The sequence below is a fragment of the Epinephelus moara genome, chromosome 5, assembly GCF_006386435.1.
Source record: "Epinephelus moara isolate mb chromosome 5, YSFRI_EMoa_1.0, whole genome shotgun sequence".
Taxonomy (NCBI): Eukaryota; Metazoa; Chordata; class Actinopteri; order Perciformes; family Serranidae; genus Epinephelus; species Epinephelus moara.
Genome location: NC_065510.1, coordinates 21,303,729 through 21,326,841, shown reverse-complemented (window position 1 = coordinate 21,326,841; position 23,113 = coordinate 21,303,729). Strand labels below are relative to the sequence as shown.

At 41.6% G+C, this 23,113-nt stretch overlaps 1 protein-coding gene across 4 annotated transcripts in view; it reads left to right on the top strand.

The window, feature by feature from the left end:
• The window catches only part of inpp4b (inositol polyphosphate-4-phosphatase type II B), a 201,758-nt gene that overhangs the window by 40,377 nt on the left and 138,268 nt on the right, over nt 1-23,113 (top strand). The gene's annotated exons all lie outside the window — the stretch shown is intronic.

Below are 23,113 nucleotides of genomic sequence, written 5' to 3'. Positions count from 1 at the left end.
AAAATTTAGCGTATGTGTGCGTGAGAGCAAGATGATAATGGGGACGTGTTCAAAGCCAGCCGTCACTCTTCATGCGTCGGCTCGGCAGCAGGGAGCTTTAAACTTTGCAGAGGATGAACATGAAAAGCTGTGAGAAATCTGCAGCAGAATCTCATTATGTTTATATTTGTCCTACAGATTCGGAGGTGCGATGAATCCTGTGCTGATTTATAGCAGGCAGTGAATTATAGTACCGTCTTAGTGATCATTCACTTGAGGCAGTCTCCAACTAAAACCTTAGCCTTGAGTTTTGAAGGAAAATGGTGTGCAGCCTTTCGATGAGCATCTGAGCATGGCAGCCAGTCCTTTGGCATTGATCCCGTGGGAAAACCAGCTGGCACATCAGTGGGAATGGGAAAGAGAGCCAGACGTAGAATCCTGAGGGGGCCGGGCCCTCTGAATCAGACATTTTATACAGACTTTATAACAGGCTCTCCAGTGTGGGTGTATGCATGATCCCAATCAAGCACCCCACTCAACCCCGGGTGCCAAGATCTTAATTTGGCATAACTGGCTATGAAACATTCATGAGCTTTATGATGAGTAGAGACTCCATCATTGCAGCGGTTAGCATTTGCAAATGTATCACATTAGAGGCCTTTACATACTGGAGGCGTTTTTTTTTTTTTTTTTTTTTTTTTTTTTTTTCTTCATACGCTTAATTCACATATCAATATATTTTTTCAGACTGTTTTTCTTGTCATGAGTACTTTCAAAGAGAATCAAAATAGTACGCAGCAAAAAAGCGATTATTTATTTTGTTATTTTTTGGAACAAAGTAAGTTTTTCTGAGCTTTCACAGAAAAACCATTACTACACGAAGGCTCTCTAGCCCAGTCAAAGATGGCAAACTTTCTTCTTTCAACCTTGACAAAGGCAGCACATAGTAGATCCACTCCTTACATTCTTACGTAACTGTTTACCAGAGTAAACTACAATTCAGTGGTCAGCATTTTGTGGAGCCCTTCTGTGCGGAGTTTGCATGTTCTCCCCGTATCAGCGTGGATTTCTCCTGGTTCTCAGGCTTCCTCCTACAATTCAAAGAAATGCAGGTTAAGTGGTGACTCTAAATTGGTCGTAGGTGTGAATGTGAGTGTGAATGGTTGTCTGTCTCTGTATATCAGCCCTGCGATACTCTGGCGACCTGTCCAGAGTGTACCCCGCCTCTTGCCCAATGTCAGCTGGGATAGGCTCCAGCACCCCCTTGCCCCCTAACAGAAAAGCGGTGACAGAAATTAAATGAATGAATAAATGAATGACAGTCCTCTAAAAGCTAACACAACACACTGAATCACAGTGTTTGCTTACAATAACTTCTGAGTTGAAACCCCCACTATACCGTCAGACAGCCCTTTCAATGGTGAACTGAAGCCGTTATCTCAAAGCCGGCAGACTCCATTGACAAACAATAATTTTACCTTGAGAGTTGTTGGTCTACCGCTGCCTCGATTAGGGAGTGTGTAAGGTAAAGTGGAAAAAATCTAAATATAGCGTCCACTTAAAAGGATATTGATATTTTTAGGTGGGTCTTTTTAAGTGGCTTAAATGTGTTTCGCTGCATCCACAGCAGTACAGCGCTTAGCTTCCACGCTGGAAGATTTGGTTTACCCAAGATGCTAGCAAAGAAACACAGCACATAAAATAAGTCCAGCAGAAACCTCAGATAGGTCAAACCATGGTGTTACAACATTACAGACACACCTGAAAGTGACAACAGAAATAAACAGGTTTGCTGATCTCACATTTCTCTGCAGTAGAAAGCAATTTACAGTTGTCTACTTGGAAGTTATTGTCATCAGCACGATGCCTCTGTAATTCAGTCTATAAAATAGCTTACAATAGCTTAGGCCATACAACAACTTACCTCAAACAGACTTCCAGACGCTGCTCTGGGTCGATAAGGAACCTGGTAGTTGGTTCTCTGCACCCTCAGATGCTGCCGGTATGAATAGATTTAATGCAAAATATTCACAGGGGAGTATTTTGCATTTTCTTGTTGTTACCTCGTCCTGGTGTGTAAAGGCCTTACAGTCTCTGATTTTGCGCCAGCACAAAGCCAGCAGTGGCACAAACACGGGTCATTTGTGTTTGGCATAAGTTTCTTTTTCACTTTCAGTCTGACTGTTAAGTTGTTTTGTAGCTTGAGACTAATTTTCTTGCGCCAAGGTGGGTGGGTTGTGCAATTAGTTGTTTGTTTTGGCCTGACGGTGTATTGTTTTTCTACCTGCTGAGACAGTTTCTTATCGCACACCCAGAGACAGGCGGTTGTTATGCGCAGGTCAAACAGTCTGAATCCTCATTCATTGCTTTAATCTTCAGTTACCACACCAAGCTTCGCTAAAATAGGAAGATGGGCTTCTGTGTTTCTCTGAACACCAGACTGGTATAGACTGTACCACTCTGCACATATTCCTTGTTTTTATAGGGAAATCATTTGGAATACAGGAAGAATCTTCAAGATGCGTCCTGAGCTCCTGTAAACATCTTTTCTTGAAGCAACTCCAAACACCACATTTGAGATATTTTTCTCATTCTTGTCAATGGGAACACTGTGGAGGAACTGTCAGTCCATGCAGTCACGTAAACACCCAGACTGTTGCTCTTCCTATCTAACATGCCCATCCGACCTTCTTAATAGAAGCTTTTAATTACAAAATCATATTAGCAGTCAACCGTAATAAATGTAAACACATTTTGTCGTCCCATAGGTTATATTGCTGTGCACCTGCACGGGGTCTGCCTTCTAAAATAACTTAGCATGCAATGTCTGACTCCTGAGAAGTAATTTCAGCTGAAACAGGGACATCATCTGGTCTTGCATCCATATTTGGTGTGCCGTATTTTAGTATTTGGGACAATGTATATTTGTGCCATGCGACTCTGCAGCTCCTGGAGACAGTTTTCTCCTCAGAGAAGTGGGTCTGGACGTCTCTCTCTCTCTCTCTCTCTCTCTCTCTCTCTCTCTCTCTCTCTCTCTCTCTCTCTCTCTCTCTCTCTCTGTCTCTCTCTCTCTCTCTGTCTCTCTCTCTCTCTCTGTAATAGGGGAACTTATTTGAGGCTAATACAAACTCCAGCTGCTGATAATATATTCGTCCAACTAGTAATGTATTCATCCTGCTGCAGCTTCTTTTCCAGATTGTGCCGTGCTGTGCCAGGATACTGTTGATTGCCAAGTGTGGAAAAATTGGTTCCGCACACGTTCCATGAGTTTGCTGCTGTGCTCGCATCCAGTTACAACAAATTTAAGCCAAGACCAAGTGTTTAGATGGCTCACAGATTATTTAAAATAGGTTGATAAAACACATACTGCTGCAGTTAAAGAGAAAACAACATAAAATGGAGCCTAAACTTTATCCTCACTCGTACAGTACTTACTTTTGTTTGAATTTCATCATGTAGCACACCATTTACTTTAGTGGAATGGCATTATCTTGTGTATGTAGTCATTTACCTCTTTGAATTCAGCCTTGAAACATAATCCCAGACGGAATTTGCTTGAAATGGGAACACAATGGTTTATTCTAAGGTGTGTATTGAATATTCATGTCGAACAACACCCATGTGAGCTCAACACTGTATAAACTCTCCATTCATTCTCCACCTCCTTCCTAGGGGTATATCTTGTGTTGTGCAGCGCATTGCCACCAGAGGTTTTACTAAACAGAATGTGGCCAGGAGAGCTAATGCCTCGATATGAAGATATTTCACTGATACCCGGTAAAATATTTACCATCTTAATTCAAGTTTATAAGAACAGCTTTATTAAAAACAGGCTGTTTTCCTAGGGAGGTGCTCTCTGAGGGTTGTGGATAAAATATTTTAATGGCTTTAGAATTTGTGATTTTGAGTGTCTCTCTTTCTTTCATGCTGTCCCTCACTCTGTCTCTCTGTGAGTGATATTTCTCAGTAGCTCCTGTCAGTCTGTCAAGAATATCTCTGACACACAACACAGCATTTCACTCAAGCTTGGCTTTAAGGGCTTAAAGCTGAACCAACAGCCTTACAGGACAGGTCCTGTTGAGCCTTTCTAACTCTTCACTTTTGAATGACGAGCTGCATCCCAACTTTCTGTGGCCATTTCAGAAAAATGACTTGGATCAAGACTTTTTGTAGCAATTTTTAAAAAAATGCACAAAATCCTCTCTCCTTTTTCTGTTTTCTTCTCAGACACCAGTGCTATCGTGCTGTGGTTGGCTTTTAGATTTTCAGTTCCGCTCGGCTGGGCACAGTGTGCTTGTCTGGGTCTCATTAGAGAGTCTTTAAGTGACACAGGCATGACCCTGAACATGAGCTGGCACAATGCGCCAGCCCCCAGCCGCTTAAGTGGCAGATCGGGAATCACTCAGCCAAGGCTCAGTCATTTAATGTTGCTTTTTTTTTTTTTCAGAGAGAGGAGGGAGAGATAGAGGGAGAGAAGAGCATGGGGGCAATTTGCTGTGTTTGCGTGTGTATATGTGTTTTACAAATCAGCTGTCAAAACTTTTACATATCACTTTCAGCTCCGGTAGCAGATGTTGTGCCACGAGCTGATTCACTGCAATGGAAAGCAGATAGCACATATGGCAAAAACAGAATATTTATGTAAAAAAAAAACCAAACTTTGTAAATTGCCATTTTGTGTGATAAGCCATGTCTGTTCACCATAAGAGTTTTGGAGTGGAAATACAAGGGTAAGAATTGTAACAGTGAGGGGGAGGGAACTGATGCAGCGAGGTTTATAGATGACTGCTTTAACATTCGTCGAGGACCGGAGAATTTCATAGTAGGATGATTTCCTTCTGCCTTGGGCTTCCCATTTAGATATTCTAAGATGACACTGGCTGCATGGTCATGAATATTTGAGAACACGCACAGGGCTAAGAGAACGATAAGTGAGGGAGTGGAGGTGTGAGAAGGAGTACGACCGGGTTAGATATCTCTCAGGTGTAAGTGATCCCCCCCTGAAGCCCTGGTTGTCAAAGGATGACAGGCTAGCCTTACTTTGTCACTGATGTCTTACCTGCAACTGCACTCTGAATGGCTCCCAGGGGCAATAAATTCCCTTTCAGCTCGTATTCTGATCACTGAATCAAGAAATATTCACTCTGGCTGAAAAGAGGTATACTTCAGGGAGATCACTCAGTTTTATCATAAGCTCAGCCAGATCTTTGAGCGTAATGACTTAAACAAAGATGATTCAAAGTATAACTAATTTGCTGCATCTTGTCTCGAAAATTGATTTAAATGAGGAATGAGAGAAAACCATCTCTGGCTGTCATGGTAGAAAGCACAAAATTATAATTACATTTTGAGTACAGGCTATAAAAAAGCACACTGAATTCCAGTAAGTTTTCAAGTGTAAAACAGCTTTTACCTGCACTGGAGAGTGGAATGGAAGATGCGGTCAGACGAGCCATTTAGGGTTCTTGGATAAAATCTCAGTAGCCAGTCATTATCTTCAAAGTTAATCAGCAACCGGAGCAAGGCTCATCTGAGAGAGGTAAGATAAATAGAAAGCCTTGAGTTAAAAGCATATGAAAAAGGCAAATAAGATTATTTGTGTTCGGTGCATCAGGTTTGTGCTCGCTTTCCTCCGTGAAGAGGCCTCGAAGACACCATGCTAATGACAGACCTGTGGTTTGTTGTCAGTACAAACCTATTACTGAGTGTTCTCGTGGTATAAAGGGGTAGGACAGCTGCCTCTGGAAGAGCTCTTCTCTCTAATCACAGCCTCATTTATCCTGCCTTTGCTCTCTGCAATCTGGAATGAACGTGTAATGCAGTTTTCAGTTTGCATTCCTATTACGGGCCATGGTGAGGAATTTTGATTGGTTTTTGTGATGCGCACCGTAGTGTGACAAACAAAAGACCTCATCTGAGTGAAACAGGAAAATGGCGCATGTCCGGTCATTACCATAAAGCCGCCATAAAATGTATTCAATCAAATAAAACACAAGCAGAGGGGATTTTACTGTGTTACTATAATGGCCATTTCTTCCTCTGGCCGACACAAGCAGCCTGATACACACACGAACACACACACACACACACTCACTATCTGCAGCAGAGGGATAGAGCAAGAGGTCTTTGATTCAGAGGGCAACGGAGAAAGAGCTGATCAAAGTTTCATCTCAAACTGCTGGCCCTTTTGCCACACACACACACATACAGGCACTCTCTCTCTCTCACACACACACACACACACACACACACACACACACACACACACACACTGAGAAAATTGGATAGAGGTTGTATGAGAGGAGTCCCAAAGCATGGGTAGGATGAGGTATTGTTGAATTTCTTTCTTGAACTTTTCATACCAGTTCAAAGATCATTTTTGAAATATTTCCCAGGTGGGGAAAAAAACACTTTCATTCTTTTTGCGTAAATGCTGTTTTGTTAAAATTAAATTAGACAATTCTCTGCTGACTTTCAGCACACATTTGGGTTGACTACATCCAGTTCCTAGTGTAATAATGCTACACTGCAATGTCTTATGGCTTACATGTAGAATTATGTTTTATATCGTTCTACAATTAATCCTTTTTATATCATACTACTGTAGAAAAATGTTGCGGTCAGAAGAATAATTAATATAGTCTTGGTGTTGGAAACAAGGAGCAGGGTGGCCTCTCTCCAGTTGTTTGTACTCTGGAAGCATTTTATTATCAGTGAGCAAATACACAGAGAGTCTAAATGATGTACAGAAAGATACCGAAGGGGAAGTTATTATAGCCCTATGCGTATCTGAATAACCATCACATTCACACAATGTACTGTAAGGAGAAGGATCAGTGTACTGTATCTACTCCACAGCCACACCAGGAAACCTGAGCTGTCTGTTAGCAGACCAGTCGCTAGAAGAAAGTGTAGGCATTGTCGTTTCTCCAAACCACAAGTATGATTTCATGGGTATGATATCAACGTTTCTAAATTGGCATAGTATATGAGCTGACTTTGTTTTTAGGAAGTGGATGGCGTGACGCATGAGAAACCAGCCAAGGTGATGACCAATTCAGACCATTGTTTTAGACCAAACAACAAAACCGTTTACTCGTCACTGTTTTCCAGCGGCTTTTTAGCCCTGAAATATGTGATTTTTAGGGACCCATGGCTCTTTATCCTGCAGCTTTTTAGCTCCTAAATGCGGGTGTTTTTTTGATGAGCCGTGGCCCTTTTCCTGCAGTTTTTCTGCCCCCAAACTTGGGTGTTGCTTAGCAATCTGATGCTGTTTTTCCAGCGGGTATAGTACCATGACATGCTGTTGTTTTTTACAGAGACAATGCTGTGTTTCCTCCTGAGATAGTGGCACAAATTTATACATATATCTATTTTCTCTTCATTTTATTTCATGTTATTTTATTTTATTGTATTTTATTTTACAGAGACATCTTTGGTTGATTGTGCTCCCCAAAATCAAGTATTTTAAGCCAAAACATGATCTCTTCCATACCATCACCAAGTGGTGTGTGTGCCTAAAACCTAACCTCATGTTAATCACAGCATTGTTCAAACATAAAGTTTCAATGGATGTGCTACACAATAACGTTCAAATGTAACATATCCATAGTTTGTAACATACAATGCCAACATTTTTATGGCTGTTGGGTTGGTTAGCCTGCAAACTTGAACTTTTAAATGCTGTCTGAGCTGCCCTTGATCCAAACCTTTAAGCCACAACTGCATTGCAAGTGCAGTGAGCTTGTACTTAAAATATTGACCAGGAGCACTAAAGTGTATATTTATTCATTTATTTTTTATTCAACCTTTTTTTAACCAGGAAGTCCCATTAAGTTTAAACATTTCTTTTACAAGAGAGACCTGGCCAAGGTAGCAGCCAATCAAAACACATTTATAATGCAACAAATACAACATATAATACAAAGATCCACAGTAAAACAACTATTCAAACATAGTGGCCTCTCAAGAAAGACAAGCACATGTCTCTCTCACCACATTCTTTATGATGCCCTTAAATTCATCAATGGACAGAAGTGTTTCTAATTTTCAATCAGGAGTAGGAAAATGCAATTTTCCCTAGATCTCTTAAAACTCGGGGTGCATTAAAAAGCAACTACCTGGAGGAGCATAGCTGGTACTGTCTCCAAAAGTAGATCAGGAGCCTAAGCCTTCAGCTATCAGGCTCCTCTCCTGTGGAATCATCTTCCTGTTGTGGTCCGGGAGGCAGACACCGTCTCCACATTTAAGACTAAATAGACTTCCAATGACATCATGATGGCCTCCAATGCCGGTAAATTCACTATCCTGGTTCTGCTTGATCTCAGTGCAGCCTTTGACACTGTTGATCACCACATCCTTTCAGACAGGCTGAGGGACAGGGTAGGCATCTCAGGGACCGCCCTTCACTGGTTTAAATCCTATCTGTCTGATTGATCCTTTTCTGTGCCTGTTGGCCCTCATAAATCAAAGTTTGCCCCCTTTTCTTGCGGGGTGCCCCAAGGTTCAGTGCTTGGGCCTATCCTCTTTACGCTATACATGCTCCCTCTCAGAGATGTCATCAGCAATTTTGAAGGTATCTCATACCATATGTATGCAGATGACCTCCAGTTATATTTTTCTTTTAACCCTGATAGGACCGATGGAATTGACTCACTGTACGATTGTATGAATGTAATTAAGGACTGGATGTCTTCTAACTCCCTTCAGTTGAACGCAGCTAAAACTGAGATTTTAATTATTGCACCTGATGCCTCAGCATCTAAAGTGGCCAGCTGCTTAGGGTCCCTCAGTGCAAATGTGCGCCCCAAGTTGAGAAACCTTGGGGTCACATTTGATCAGGCCATGCTCTTCAATGACCACATCAAAACTGTCGCTCACTCCTGCTTTTTCCACCTCAAAAACATTTCCAAACTCAGATCCATGTTAATTTATTCCGAGCTAGAAATGACCATCCATGCTTTTATTTCCTCACGTCTAGATTACTGTTATTCTCTTTTCACCTGTCTCAACAAAACTTCATTAGACCGCCTCCAACTAGTCCAGAATGCTGCCGCCAGGCTTCTGTCCAGATCTCATAGTCCAGAATGCTGCCGCCAGGCTTCTGTCCAGATCTCATAAGTTCACTCACATCACTCAAGTCCTGGCATCCTTGCACTGGCTCCCTGTTAATTTCAGGATCCAGCACAAGATTCTAACCATCACTTACAGAGCCCTCCATGGTCAAGCACCTGCATACTTGACCGATCTGGTGTCCTTTCACTGTCCTGTCAGGTCACTGCGGTCCGCTGAAGGCCACCTACTTACTGTCCCTCACACAAGATTAAAAACGAAAGGTGATAGAGCCTTTAAGGCTGTTGCACCGAAATGGTGGAATGCACTACCTCATGAGCTGAGAGCGGCCTCTTCCGTGGACGTTTTTAAAAAGCAGTTAAAAACACATCTGTTTAGACATGCGTTCCATTAATTGTCCATTGTATCATCCCTGTATTTCGCTGCACTTTACTTTTTATTTGTTTTTGTGTATTTTGCATTGTTTCTGTTATTGTATTTTAATTGTTTTTATTTTTTTTTGTATTTTATCTTGTGAAGCACTTTGTGAGTCATCTCTGTGAGAAGTGCTATATAAATAAAATTTGCTTACTTACTAGACTTAAGACTTTCCTCTTTGATAAAGCTTATAGTTAGGGCCGGCTCAGGCTTGCCTTGTACCAGCCCCTAGTTAGGCTGACTTAGGCCTAGTCTGCCGGGGGGACCTCCAAAGAGGGATCCCTCCTCAGTTGCTCTTCCTGAGGTTTCTACCAGTTTTTACTTATCAGCTGCGAGGGTCCTAAGGACAGAGGGATGTTGTATGCTGATTTGTGATATTGGGCTTTATAAATAAAATTGATTGATTGATTGAATAGATAACTACCAGAGCTGACACACAGAAGGGAGCAGAGGTAGGCCAGAAGTTTACCCAATATTACTTTATAGATACAAATATACCAGTGCTGCTGTCTGCGAGTGGTCAGTGGCGTCCAACCCACCACATCATAAAGAACGCAGTGATGAGTAAGGGCTTACTTAGAATAGCAACACAAACTTGCTAGTCTTTGATAGAGATTTTGCCCAATATCGAACCTCTGCCTTACTTTACAAGAGGCTGCTCGGCTAGCTCTGTCTCCATCTATTTAAATAAAATATTAACTGGCAAAACATTGATGAGTGGATGGACAGACAATACACTGGCAAATCCCAGACCATAATTTTTGCATCACTAGTTGTGGTCTTGCAAGTCTATGGCTGAATTGCCTGAGAAAGGTGGCTTTCAAGTAGTCTGTAGAAATAGATGACATATAATTGCCTTCATCAGTTAGATATGTTTTCTTTGTATTGAGCATGCTTATTTTCTGTTGTTTGTTTTTAATTTCAAATTCCACAAAAACATATTTACACAAATGTAAACAGATTTACATTGTGTTGGCTCTCAGTCACTCTGCACCATATATAATGTTGCATTGTTGTGATCGTCACAGATTCTCTTATTCTGCCAGCGTCTACCTGATTTGAGAATTATTTGATTGGCAGATATTAGCTACATCTCAGGAGGCAGTTTGAGCAGCCACTGTTCCATGGTGAATTGTCGCTCCAATTATGAACTGCTGAAGTATGGAGAATCCTAGCCTCAGTTAATCCTGCCCTGTCAATAATCATGATGTGTAAAAGGCTGAGACTTGACATATTTTTGGCATAGCCACTTGCTTTTAGCTGGATGAGTGTCAGTGTGGTGGGAATTTTCTGTAAGTGCACGAGTTTACTGCCAGAAAGAGAGAGGGGGGGAGAAATGGAAGCAGACAGGGAAACAGAGCAGACAGTGAGAGAGGGCTAGAGGGAATGCACACACACACACACACACACACACACAGAGGGAGAAACACAGAAACACACTTTTACAAGAACCAATCTCAGAGATATCCAAGAAGGGTCTTGGTAGTGATTGGGTGGACAGCTGAGCAGTGATAACCTACGAGAGTAACAGTCCTCAGATAAGGACTGTCTCTTGTCTGATGGCCACTTTGCTTCCCTCACCATCACCGTGGCAATGTCAGCCAATGTCACAAGTGCTGAAAAGTACTGCCGTTCAAGTCGGCAATACTAAAATTAGTAAAACTAGTGACCCCTCTTCTTCTTGCTTGGTGGGAGTCTTGCCAGGCAGAAAATGTCAGATAGTTTAATGGTACTTTTACTTTGTTTATGAGCAGCATAAAACCATTTCCCTCCATTTTAGTGTTAGGGCTGCTGCTGTAATGGATGCATGCCATGCTAATGGATGCCTACTTTCTTGTCCAATTAGTGTTCTGTCAACACAGTATATTAAGATGTCACAAAGACAATCAATACATAAGAGTGTCCTGCCATATTAAATTAGTTCTTGTTTATTTCTGTAAACTCAGAGCCTCCTCTAAGATAATGTCATTGTAATCTCAGAGCAGTGTTGGTTCTATTAATCTTTGTAACATTGACACCTTAGTCACGTCAGAATACTGCGTTACAGGGGCATCCACCTGGTAGGTACCAAGGCTTTGTCCTTACCCCAACGACGTGGGTTTGATTCCAACCTGGGCCCTTTGCTGTGTGTTGTCACCTGTCTCTTCCCCCCTTCCTGTCACTCTTCGCCTGTACCAGGGTTCCCACAGATCCTTGAAAAGACTTGAAAGGCATTAAATTCATTAATACATAAAGAATAAGTCCTTGATTGTTATTAAAAATGTCTTAAATAAATCTTTTAAAAATCTTACAAATTCTTAGACATTAGAAGTAGGATTTTATCAGTATGAAGGCAATTTATACAAGGCTCTGTCAAACTTGGCATGATAACAATCAAGGCAGTGAAATCCCACATGTAGAGTGAGATACACATAGGGTGTTTTAACATAGAGTCCTTTTTAAACAAATGGAACTCAGTGCTCTTAAAGTGCACCAAAAAGTGGACCAACATAAAAGGGACTCTTTTTCTGTTCACATTGTCAGTTCATCTGAAAAAGGACTGTTGTCTTTATGGTCAACTTCAGCTCTGATGAGGCCTCAGTCCTCTTTCTGTCCACACTGTATATATATAATATATATTGACATAGTTTTGTTTTTACTTTGACATGGCAGTGCAGTGTGGTTATGAAGCCCCTCGCTTTCACATGAACTTAAAATTGGAGGAAAACCTTAGTGTTTCTGTGTGCTGTAGACTGTTGCTGTTCGAGGTATCCTACATGCCGCAGATGTGCAGTGTCTTCTGTGGACCAAACTACTCCTCATCCTGCATCCTTGCAAGCATTACAGGCCGACGTGGTTTTGTCTGTTTTTTTTTCAGGCATCCCAGTCCAACAGCATGTGATCTAGAGGGCTAGATACAATGGCAAAGAGCAAAGAGAACCTGGAGCGCTTTGTGCACAGGTTAAGTGAACCGCACTGCGGACCTGAGGTGGTCTGACTATGGTTCGCTTGAGAGAGGTCTGAGTTTTCTTGGAATTTTCACATATGTGCAAAAAATGCTGAGTCATTGCTCTGATTCCATTTAGAGGGCTGAAAAGGACCAAGTGTGAAAACACCCAAAATCATCAAGAAAACAAACAGGTATATCCTGACTCTGCTCTACACTCATTTCTGCCAAGAGACAAAAACATCCTATTTTGTGTTACAATAAAGATTTGGGACAAAATCTGTCCGTAATCCTAATTCATTGTCGTCAGTAAATTTGGTTGTTGTAAAATTTGTCTTGAATTTCATCCTAAGTGACATTTGAAAAGCCTTAAATCTAATTTGCCTTAAGGTGTAGGAACCCGTCGTTCTACCCAATAAAGGCAAAAGTCCAAAAAAAAAAAAATCTTAAAAAAAAAAAAAAGAAATACTGTGGTATAAAATATATCACTGATCGTGTTTGGTTTTTTAACCATTATTTGTTCAGCATGTTCACTGAAAGTAGTGCTTTGCTTGAGGAACACCTTGCTGACTATCATACAGTGTACACACTTTCACACCTGTAACCAGCTCACTACAACCACAGTGAATTGTAATGGATTGCACCTACATTGGTCTTTACTACTTTAAAGGACAAAATGTTTTTCAATTTGCCTCTCATGCAGTCCTGACCATCAGGAGCAAGTCTGGATTCACTGTATTGCCGAAGGGGATCGAACCATCAATCCCAGACGATTTATGGATAACCCACTCGACCTCCTTTGCCACAGCCGCTGCTGCACGAGTCTGACAGTCTGATCTGTTAAACACTGAGAAGCCCGATGGAGTGGTTAAGGGTTAAAGGACAGCTTCGGTATTTTTCAACCTGGGCCCTATTTCCACATGTGTATGTGTGCGTATGATTCATGGGTACCACTCGTTCTAAAATTGGTTCAGTATTGAGCCGCGAAACGAGTTAAAACGGTAATGGGGGCAAATGCGTCCCGTATAAAAATACTTTTTTCGCCACTGACCGGTTCAGATCGCCAGTGCTATCTCTGTAGATAGCATATTGTAGCGGCCGAGTGTGAATGAGTGGAGTCAGCTGTCAGTCAGTGTTGGAGCAGAGAGGCGGAAGGTGTCCCCGCTTGGTAATGTAAATGAGTATGTGTGTGTGAAGTGTGTGTTACGCTAGAAGAGTCAGAGGACGGAGTCTTTTACGTGCTACCCCCTGGAGTGTTACCGGAGTTTTTGGAGTGCTCAAATAAACGGGCCTTTTTCCCGAACGCAAGAACAGGATGTCGCGCAACACCCCGTACAGCTTTCATAGGCTGCCTTTGTCGGACGGCGAGATGCTGAAGTTGTGGCTAGTTGTGCTACAAATGGATGCTAACACTCCTGTCCAGACACTGCGCCTTGCAGACCATCGGGTCTGCAGTGCTCACTTCTCCCAAGATGACTACTGCCAGCCGAAGAAGAGAAGACATCCAATCCCGAAACACCTCTTCCTCAAGAAAACGGCTGTCCCACGAGTAGAGAGAGCTACAGACACAGTGGAGCAAAGCTCGTGACATCACACAGCCCAGAGGTAAGGGAAAGGCTAAGTTAGTATGCTATTTACAGAGATAGCACTGGCGATCTGAACCGGTCAGTGGCGAAAAAAAGCACTTTTATACGGGACGCATTTGCCCCCATTACCGTTTTAGCTCGTTTCGCGGCTCAATACTGAACCAATTTTAGAATGAGTGGTACCCATGAATCATACGCACACATACACATGGGGAAATAGAGCCCAGGTTGAAAAATACCGAAGTTGTCCTTTAAGGATTTGAAGTTAAGGGTCTTGCCAAGAGCACTACAGTGGTGAAAATGAGGGAGGGGAGAAGCACTGCTCTTTAACCTTAACAGCAGATTTACCCTTCTGGGTTCAGGGTTTAACTCAGCAGCTTCCTTTAGGCTAACATCATAGGAAAAACAATATATGGCATGCCAGGCTGAGACATGAAGGGGCTTTTCTTAGGATGGGTTATAGCTTAAAATATAAGTGAGTCAAATTTAGCTTTAGGTTAAAGATGTTAGTTTGTGCATGATGACAGATTCTACTAACACTTTCATCAGCAAGCTGGTCGGATTTCCTGACCTTCAAACACTTGAGCAATAATATTATAAAAAGTTAGCAGAGGTGTGACTCCTGCCAATCGCAGCAGAGATGAGTGAGCTCCATGGATGGTGACAGCTTTGACATTTGTCAATCATCACAATGGCAAGTGGGCCACACGGATGGGGAGAAATCATAACAGTGGGAAGTTGAAGGGTGGCTTACGGGCATCGCTTGTGGGTGTGCGTGAGAAACTCTTTGAGCGTACAGCGACAGTTTGATGTGTTTGAACACCCTCACTTTCACTAGGGAAAAGTGCTGCAGTCTCAGTGATCATAATATGATATACTGTACACAGAAGTTCCACTTTTGCCGCTCCCACATTTCAACTGGCCATAAATTATGCTCATTTATGTGCATTTAATTTCACATTCCACCCAGGCAGGCAACAAAGAGTGCATTTGATGGATTGCACAATTACACTTCTGTGAACCTCCAGTTGCCTCTCCACATCCGGGACGTGCCTCTCTTTTATCTGCCCCATACTTGTCGGGCATCACACAGTGTCTCTGGAAATTCTCCTTCATAAATTCTCCTTGATTTCTGTTTCTAAGTTTCTAAGTCTGCGGATATTTCTGTGGTTTGACAGCCTTGCTAATTATTCACTTGATTACAGAGCCTCTAATTTTGTTTTTAACACTGCTCCTATTACAGTCGCGATAGCCACAGCATTTCATGCCCCATTACAAGCAAAAGTGAGAGGATTAAACATCAGGCAAGAAAGGAGAGAGCAACCTTGTGTGATAATTAGGGAAGCTTTCACTTAGGGTGAAGTAAAACACCTCTGAATGAGAATTTTGCTTTAAGTGCTTAAGCTACATTAATACAACAAGTAGATGCGACCAGGTGATCTGATCGGTCAACTAGACAATGAGAACATAATCAAATTATCAGCAGCACATCTTCCTTATCCTTAAAATATTACTTCGCCATTTTGTTTAACTCCCAGAGCTGAATCAAAAACCAGCAGGCAAGAATACTGATACAAACTGGATTGTTTTGTTGTTAGTTTTGATTCAGATTTAACTTTTATTTAACTTTGTTTAGTGAAAATCATTTATGACTGCTGCTAGAACGCCCTGTTAATACAGCTGTGTGCTGCCCTTGTGTGCAGCAAGCTGGAGAGCAAGCAGTTTAATGACTGCAGTAAAAATGTTGTTTTTGAAAGGCTATATGCCAAAATAAATATGGATTGGAGCAGAATATTTTGTTGGGAATGATCACATCTATCTTTTTCAAATATATTTGACATTTTGACTTTGCAACGCTCTGAGTTAACTGATATTGGAGAATCTTTGTCAATGACACAGCCCTATCTTTAAAAATAGCCTACATTTTAAGTTTGCAAACATAGTAGCTTAATCTATTCATGGAAAAATAGCAGCAGATATTTTAGTTACTGCAGTATAAAGCTAGCAAGGCAGTTTTGTGTTTGTTTGTGTAATATTTATTCAGTTTGGGAAATACCAAAGCATTAATGTTCACCCAAGTTGGCTGGCTGACTCAACAAGGACTAGTAATTGTCTCTGTTGCTGCATCATTACTAAGGATCTGCTTGTTAAGTAGTAATCTAGGTTTCATTACATAGGAGTCTACGACTGTGACTGTTATTTCCCAGTATTAGTCAGACACAGTGAATTTCCATGGAAACAGAGATTGCCCCACATTGTGAATACATTTTGATTATATTTTATTTTGTTGTTAACTTATGTGTAGTTACAATATTACACTCAAGACTGAGCTTTACCGTCATCATTGGCATGATTGCCGCATCATCCTCTTGTGTAATATTGCTTAATTAAAGCAACTGGGAAAGTACTGCTAATGGGTAAGAAGAGGCCAGTTGCATGGGAAATGTATGGATGATAAGCCAATATTAGAGAGGTAGAGTCTGTCTTGTTTGTGAACACAGCCTGTAAATCAAGCTCATCATTAAAGACACCATGGCAGATTTTAATATTATGGATTCAGAATATATACCTTATGGCAAGCCTCCAGGACCTGAATGGGATTTGCCTTTCATGAGACAGATAAATTTGACATAGTAATGAATTAAAGTGCTTCTTCAACGTGAAGTACTGCGCAGATAGGGTGAGATTGCCCTCAAAGCTTTGAAAGCACTGCTCTGTCTGCCTTTTCTTATTAAAAAGAAAATCCTGTTAACTTTAGCACACTTGTAAAAGTGTTGGAGCCAGACGGATGACAATTGAGGGGGAATAAATGGTCCCTGACCCTGGAGAAAAGAAAGTTTAAACACTCTAAAGCATTTTTATTGACAACTGAGCACTCACTCTGCCATGTCAGGTTAGCACTACATACATATGTCTCACATGGCATCTCAAAAGCCCTGTGGACAGGCTGCTAGCAGAGTAACATATCCCGCTGGAGCGATGTGTTGGAAAACATTTCGGGCTCTCCCCAAAGCCTCAGCTTCTGAAGTGCTTTCTCACAGTAGTGATATCATTTTCATTGGCTGACAATACTTCAAACTTCTGTTTACTGTATTTAGGAAGGCACCAGATAATTACTTTGTTTTCCCACAAAGCTCCCCCCACTGTGTTGACATGCACTTCAATAAAGTGACTCATTGCGCCAATGAATATTTACAATTGTTGGAAATTAAGTGCACTCTAGGTTTTGTTGTGAGGGTGTAAGCAGTCATTCGTTAAAATAGTTGTTGGAATAGTGCACGCTCATTAAAAGCAACCAACTAAATCTAAGCAGAGAAGCTAATTACTTATAAAAACTGCTGAGCAGATGTCTGGTGCCGTTGCCATGAGGAGACGCCCTTTCTTTCCAGGGCAAAGCCACAAGTTAACACAAGTGAAGTACACCAGTAAACGTTCTATTTATAGACAGGTATTACAAGGAAGCCTCACTGGAGACGTTGGGTTCAGAGCCAGTGAATTAAGTGTGTTTTCATTAGTATTTGCAAAGCAGCATTTGTAACACTAACTTTAGAGAGAGTGTGGCGTCCATATGTAATCACTGAACATACACTGTGTGACTTTTATATGCACACAATCATATGTGAATATGTATAGAAAACAAAGTGAAGAAGATAACTAACCAATATTAGTGTTCACATATGCAGCTTGTGCACTTATGTAAATGCATAATAAAATAAAAGCACTGTCAGTGTTCATACTGTCCCGGCCCCTTTAGGAGACCTGAGTCCATTCAGTCCAATGGGAGAGTGAACGTGAGCACAGATTATGACTAGAGTTGATACTAATATCAGCAATGCCTCAAAAACTGCCGACATTGTCTGTGTACATGTTTATGCACTGATCCAATACTGGGACTGGGCGGAATGGCTTGAAAATTATATCATGGTATTTTTTGGCAATATCTCGATACACGATATATATCAGAATATTTTTATATCTCCTCAGAAGCAGTTCATTAATGCAAGGAATAGAATATTTCTAACCAAATACCCTTTCTGGTGCGACAGAGTTGTAGGAATGACAATTGTAGTTGTTGTTTTTTCCAAAAAAATATTAAGCAATGAGTTTTTTGATCAGTATTCATCAATAATGTGGACATAAAGATTAAGTTGGTTGAGGCAAGTGTTAAAACAAATAGAAAGGTCTGGCATTTTGATAAATATACATCACTTTACTGTAATGCAGCCTTTAAATGTGGGAAAAAAACATCAGTAATATCATACCACAATACAACAGTATCCAAAATCTAAGATGATATATTGTCTTATATCTCGATAGGGATATAACGTCTTCATATTGCCCAGCCCTTCCAATACCAAGTCATTTATCAATAAACTTTAAAGTAGTTTCACACCTAAATAAAACCCCAGTTTTCCTGGAAGTCAATTATTTATTAGTGTGCTAAAACAGTAGCCTAGACAGGAAGTTATACTATGCAGCCACTTGCAACTGCTGTTTTAGAGCAGCAAAAAACAGTTGATATAGTGTACCATTAGCCATTAGCAAAATGTCCGCAATACGGTAATATTTTACACGGGATTAAAGACAGTTATATGGCATTCATTCTCTATATGTGTTTGTTAAAGTTACATAAGGGGTTTAACCTAAGCCATGCCATACAACAATGATAGCAATCATTTCACATCCACACAGGGTTAAAAGTAAACAGCTGTCAATATTTTTTGTGGGGGAAAAAAACATGGTATCAAAGCATGTCTAGTTATGACCTATTCTTTTGCCTCAAAGTCACTGAAGTAACTACTGGACCCATTTTCTCAGGACACATATCTTCCAAACATTCTGATGCTAAAATGGCATTTTTGAGGTGTACAAATCGGGAGAAAAATAACTGTGTGCAAAACATGTGTCTCTCAGTAACACACTCTCAAGATCTGGCAACAACTGAGATGATGTTGTAATCAGTTCATATCAGATATTAAGCTATCTATCCATCCATCCATCCATTTTTTATCTGCCTAGCTGGGGCTGGGTCGTTGGGGCAGCAGGCCAAGCAAAGCACCCCTACGTCCCTCCATCCAGTAACGCTTTCCAGCTTCTCCTGGGGGACTCCAAGGCGTTCCCAGGCCAGATGAGATATGTAATCCCTCCAGCATGTTCTGGGTCTGCCCCGGGGCCACCTACCAGTAGGATGTGCCCGAAACACCTCTAACGGGAGGCGCCCATCCTAATCAGATGCCCTAACCACCTCAACTGACCCCTTTCTCTGCGCCGTGCTCCCTGCGGATGTCCGAGCTCCTTCCCCTATCTCTAAGGCTGAGTCCAGCCACCCCAAGAAGAAGAAGATATTAAGCTAGCAGATCAAATGAGGAGCAAACATTAAATTTGTACTGTAAATAGTGAATCTGCTTGCATCCATCCACATGACATTCACAACACTTCAAAATAAGGTGGGGGGATGCGGGGTAAAGGCGAATGCGCCCAATCAGGAGACCAGAAGTGTCATACCATTGGCATAGCTTGTAATGCATCATCTTTTGTTATAGAGTATTTTTGGTACAGAGTAATATGAAAGCATGCAGAAAATATGGAGGGACAGAAAGAGCAAAACAAATGATAATTGATAATAAAATTAAAATACTTAGACATTTTGGAGAATATGTTTAGAGTTAGATGAGAAGATCTTTACCACTCTCGTATTTGTCTGTTCAGTATGAAGCTGGAACCAGCTGCCGCTTATCTTAGCTTAGCACAAAGACTGGGGTCCGGAGGAAACGACCAGACTGGTTCCATCCAAACGTAGCTAAATCCGCCTGAAGCTCACAAATCAACACGTTATATCTCATTTGTTTAACTAGTGCAAAAATCAAAATGTAAAGACAACACATTGTGTTTTTTTATGGTAACATAAGCTAACAGGCTGCCGGCTTTTCAGCTTGATATTTACCATACAGACATGAGAGAAATACCAATCTGCTCATGTAGACTATTCCTTTAAAGAAGGATTATATTCTTGTGTCTTATAACTTGGTGTTTACTTTTAGTGGAATAAAACTGACATCTCCCTAAAGTCAGCAATACATCAGGATGCAATTAATTGTGAAAACTTTCTGAAAACGAAAAAATGAGGAGGAAACAGAAACTGCTTGCGCTTGTTTTTTTTCCTCAAGGCCTTTGGACAGAAAAGGCTTTGGACATATGCAATGTACTATTGGGGCTATATCTCACATAATCTACAACTGTGCATGTAAGTCGCATTATGTTCTATCCACGCGCAGCTGACATGCATATAAATTGAGAATTGCAAATTGCCTTATCAAGCACCAGGTAACCACTTGATGCTGAAGTGCACCTTCCCAGGAAACCTCCTCTTTGTCATAACCTCTCCCAAACCCTTCCCTGTATAATCCTACTCCAATCTCCTCAAGGTGGGATTTGTCTGGATCAATTTCATAATGCATTATTCATTTGAGAATTTAATCAAATATCTCCTCTACCAATCAGCCCAACCCATACCTCTCCTAACCCTCCCGCGCCTCTCTACCCATCATATCGGTGATTGTTAGTGTCACCTGCAATAGCAGAGTATCAGCCAAATGAATTACTGGGTCACAGGTGAATTAGACGCTTGGCTGACTGTAATCTTTTTTTTTTCTCTGGCAAAAGTAGCTTAGTGTAAGTTAGTTTTTCTTTTTTGAGAGAGAGAAAGAGAGGAAGAGAAAAAAGTGCTTGAGAAAATCCCCTTTCTGCCTGGCTTCCCGCGGGTTTCTGCAGTGTAATGGTTTCCTTTGAGAGGCACTGGTGGAAAGTGCTGATGCTTGTTGGCTGTGTGTGTGTGTGTGTGTGTGTGTGTGTGTGTGTGTGTGTGTGTGTGTGTGTGTGTGTGTGTGTGTGTGTGTGTGTGTGTGTGTGTGTATAAAGGCAGCTATTTTCCATGGCTAACTGAGCCACTGATGAGCTTGCCAGCCAGGCCAGGGTCTTGTACAGTGTGTGTTTTTGTGTGTCTGCACATGCATGCGTAAGCCTGCGGGCAAATAGCAGTTGTAATCGTGTGTGCGGGTGCCAGCGGACTGTATAGTCACGCTGAGGTGCAATTAAAACCCTACAGTTGGTCAGTTAAAAAAGATGTAATACAGCTTTTTTATGACAGTAACTTTCCCTATCTGTCCGAGAATCGCTGTTAGCAAACATTAAAGTGTATCGCCGCTCGCACAGCAGTCTGCCTTCTAAGTTTTGTTGATGGAGATAACGCCACATTGCTTTTCTCCTCCTCTCCTCACCCAAGAGGACTGAAAAGTAAATGAGTGTGGGGCAGAAGGGTTCTTGTCGCTGCTTTGTTGTTCCGTTCTGTTAGCACAGATGGAATTATATGATAATCAGAAATCAGCCAACATTGTTTCCCCCTCTGCACACCCAAAGAGGGTGGGAAGCCTTTAAACATCTTCAAGAGGCATTTTTTCTCTCCCCAGGAAATACTAATATATTTGTTTTGATCTTATCTCTCCCTTTTTTAAAGAATCTTATATGCTATTCATGAGTGTACACAAGAACAACAAAAAAAAACACATTGAATCTATTCATCTGCTATCATAGCCACCAAGGACAGATTCTACTTTCACATAAGCAGTATATTTAGTTCAAAAGGCTCTTTTGTTGATGTTGTTCCACATCAACTGGCAAATATGTCATTTAGGCAACTAATATGGCTGTGGTGTGCTGAGGAACAAAAATATCTAGCGGCTGTTGCACTTCTCCCACTGTTTCCTGCATCTTTTTGTTTACTAAGTCAAGGTGGTGTGAGACGTCTGAGACCGCAGCTTCTGAGCGGACCTAGCTTTATGTTATCCCACGGGAATGGAAGGGGCAGGAGAGCTTGTTCAGTAACTCCTACACGGTAAGCATGAGTGTGCTGCCCAAGCTTTTAAGCTACAGTTTGAGGCTCACCTCTTGCACCATGAGTGACACACACACACACACTCACAATTGGTGCTGGGTAGTGCGGTTTTTCAGTCAGTTTTTGCACTCGTTATCACTCTACAAACAATGTCAAAAATAGCTCAAAGAAGCATGTGGCTTCCACATAACACACAGAAAATCATGCACTCAGTCACGCACAAGCACAGATGAGCCTCTGATTATTTTCTAATAAAACTTTACGCTATGTAGTATTCATCTAAAGTGAAGGTAGTGATTAGTACCAAAGCACTACCAGTCTATTGGAGAAACATTACAGGAAAGGCTGTCCACCCACACAGAGGTTTGACCCCCATCTGTTCCAACTGGAAATGTATTGCAGCAAAATCCACACTACAGTGTTTGAGTTTGGCACACCGAGGGATAAATGCTCTCAGGTACAGTGCGTCTATCCTCGGGGCAGAGCTCCGTGTGTTTCGGCATGTATGTTCAGCGAGGATGCAGTGCACCTTGGATTTGGCTGTACAGTGAAGTCATTGAGGAGCAGACTCTCTAGATATTACGGGGCATCAATCCCTGTCTGTCTGCCTGTCTAGGCTGTTAACCACCTCTGGGCTGCACCATTGATCTCCGTAATTGTCTCCCACTCTTCAAAGGGAGCTGAGAGTTGGTTTGATCCGAGCTGTTTACTTTCACAGCCCCTATAGCCCTGCTCTCTGAAGAAGAGAGCTATCAACCACTTCAGGCATGAGCTAGCATATTATAGTACTATTACTGTGCGTGTGTTTGTGTTTAGTTGTGTGTGTGTGTGTGTGTGTGTGTGTAAGAGGAAGAAAGCGGGGTAGAGAGAGAAACCCAGCATAGCCTGTAGTCTTACAGGCCTGGGGGTGAGCTAGCAGCTTCTTGCTGTTACATAAGGGCAGGGAATTGCAACCTGCGCATTCCCTGTTATCTATCCACGGGTATGTAAGGGAACTTACTACACAGAACCCTATGTTGTCTGTTGTGCACAAAATTACAGGCTTCAGTCAGCTATTGTTTGTCTGAGAAATGTCACGATGCCAGACAGCAAAAGCTTATACTAATGCCACAACCAAGATAACAGAGATGATGTGACAAACAGGATGTTGAGCTTAGCAACATGTTTTGTGGGTGATAAAATGATAAAGTGCATCCTTTCTCCAGTGTGTGTGCATCTTCTTTCCGTTTGCTGCATTTGCGG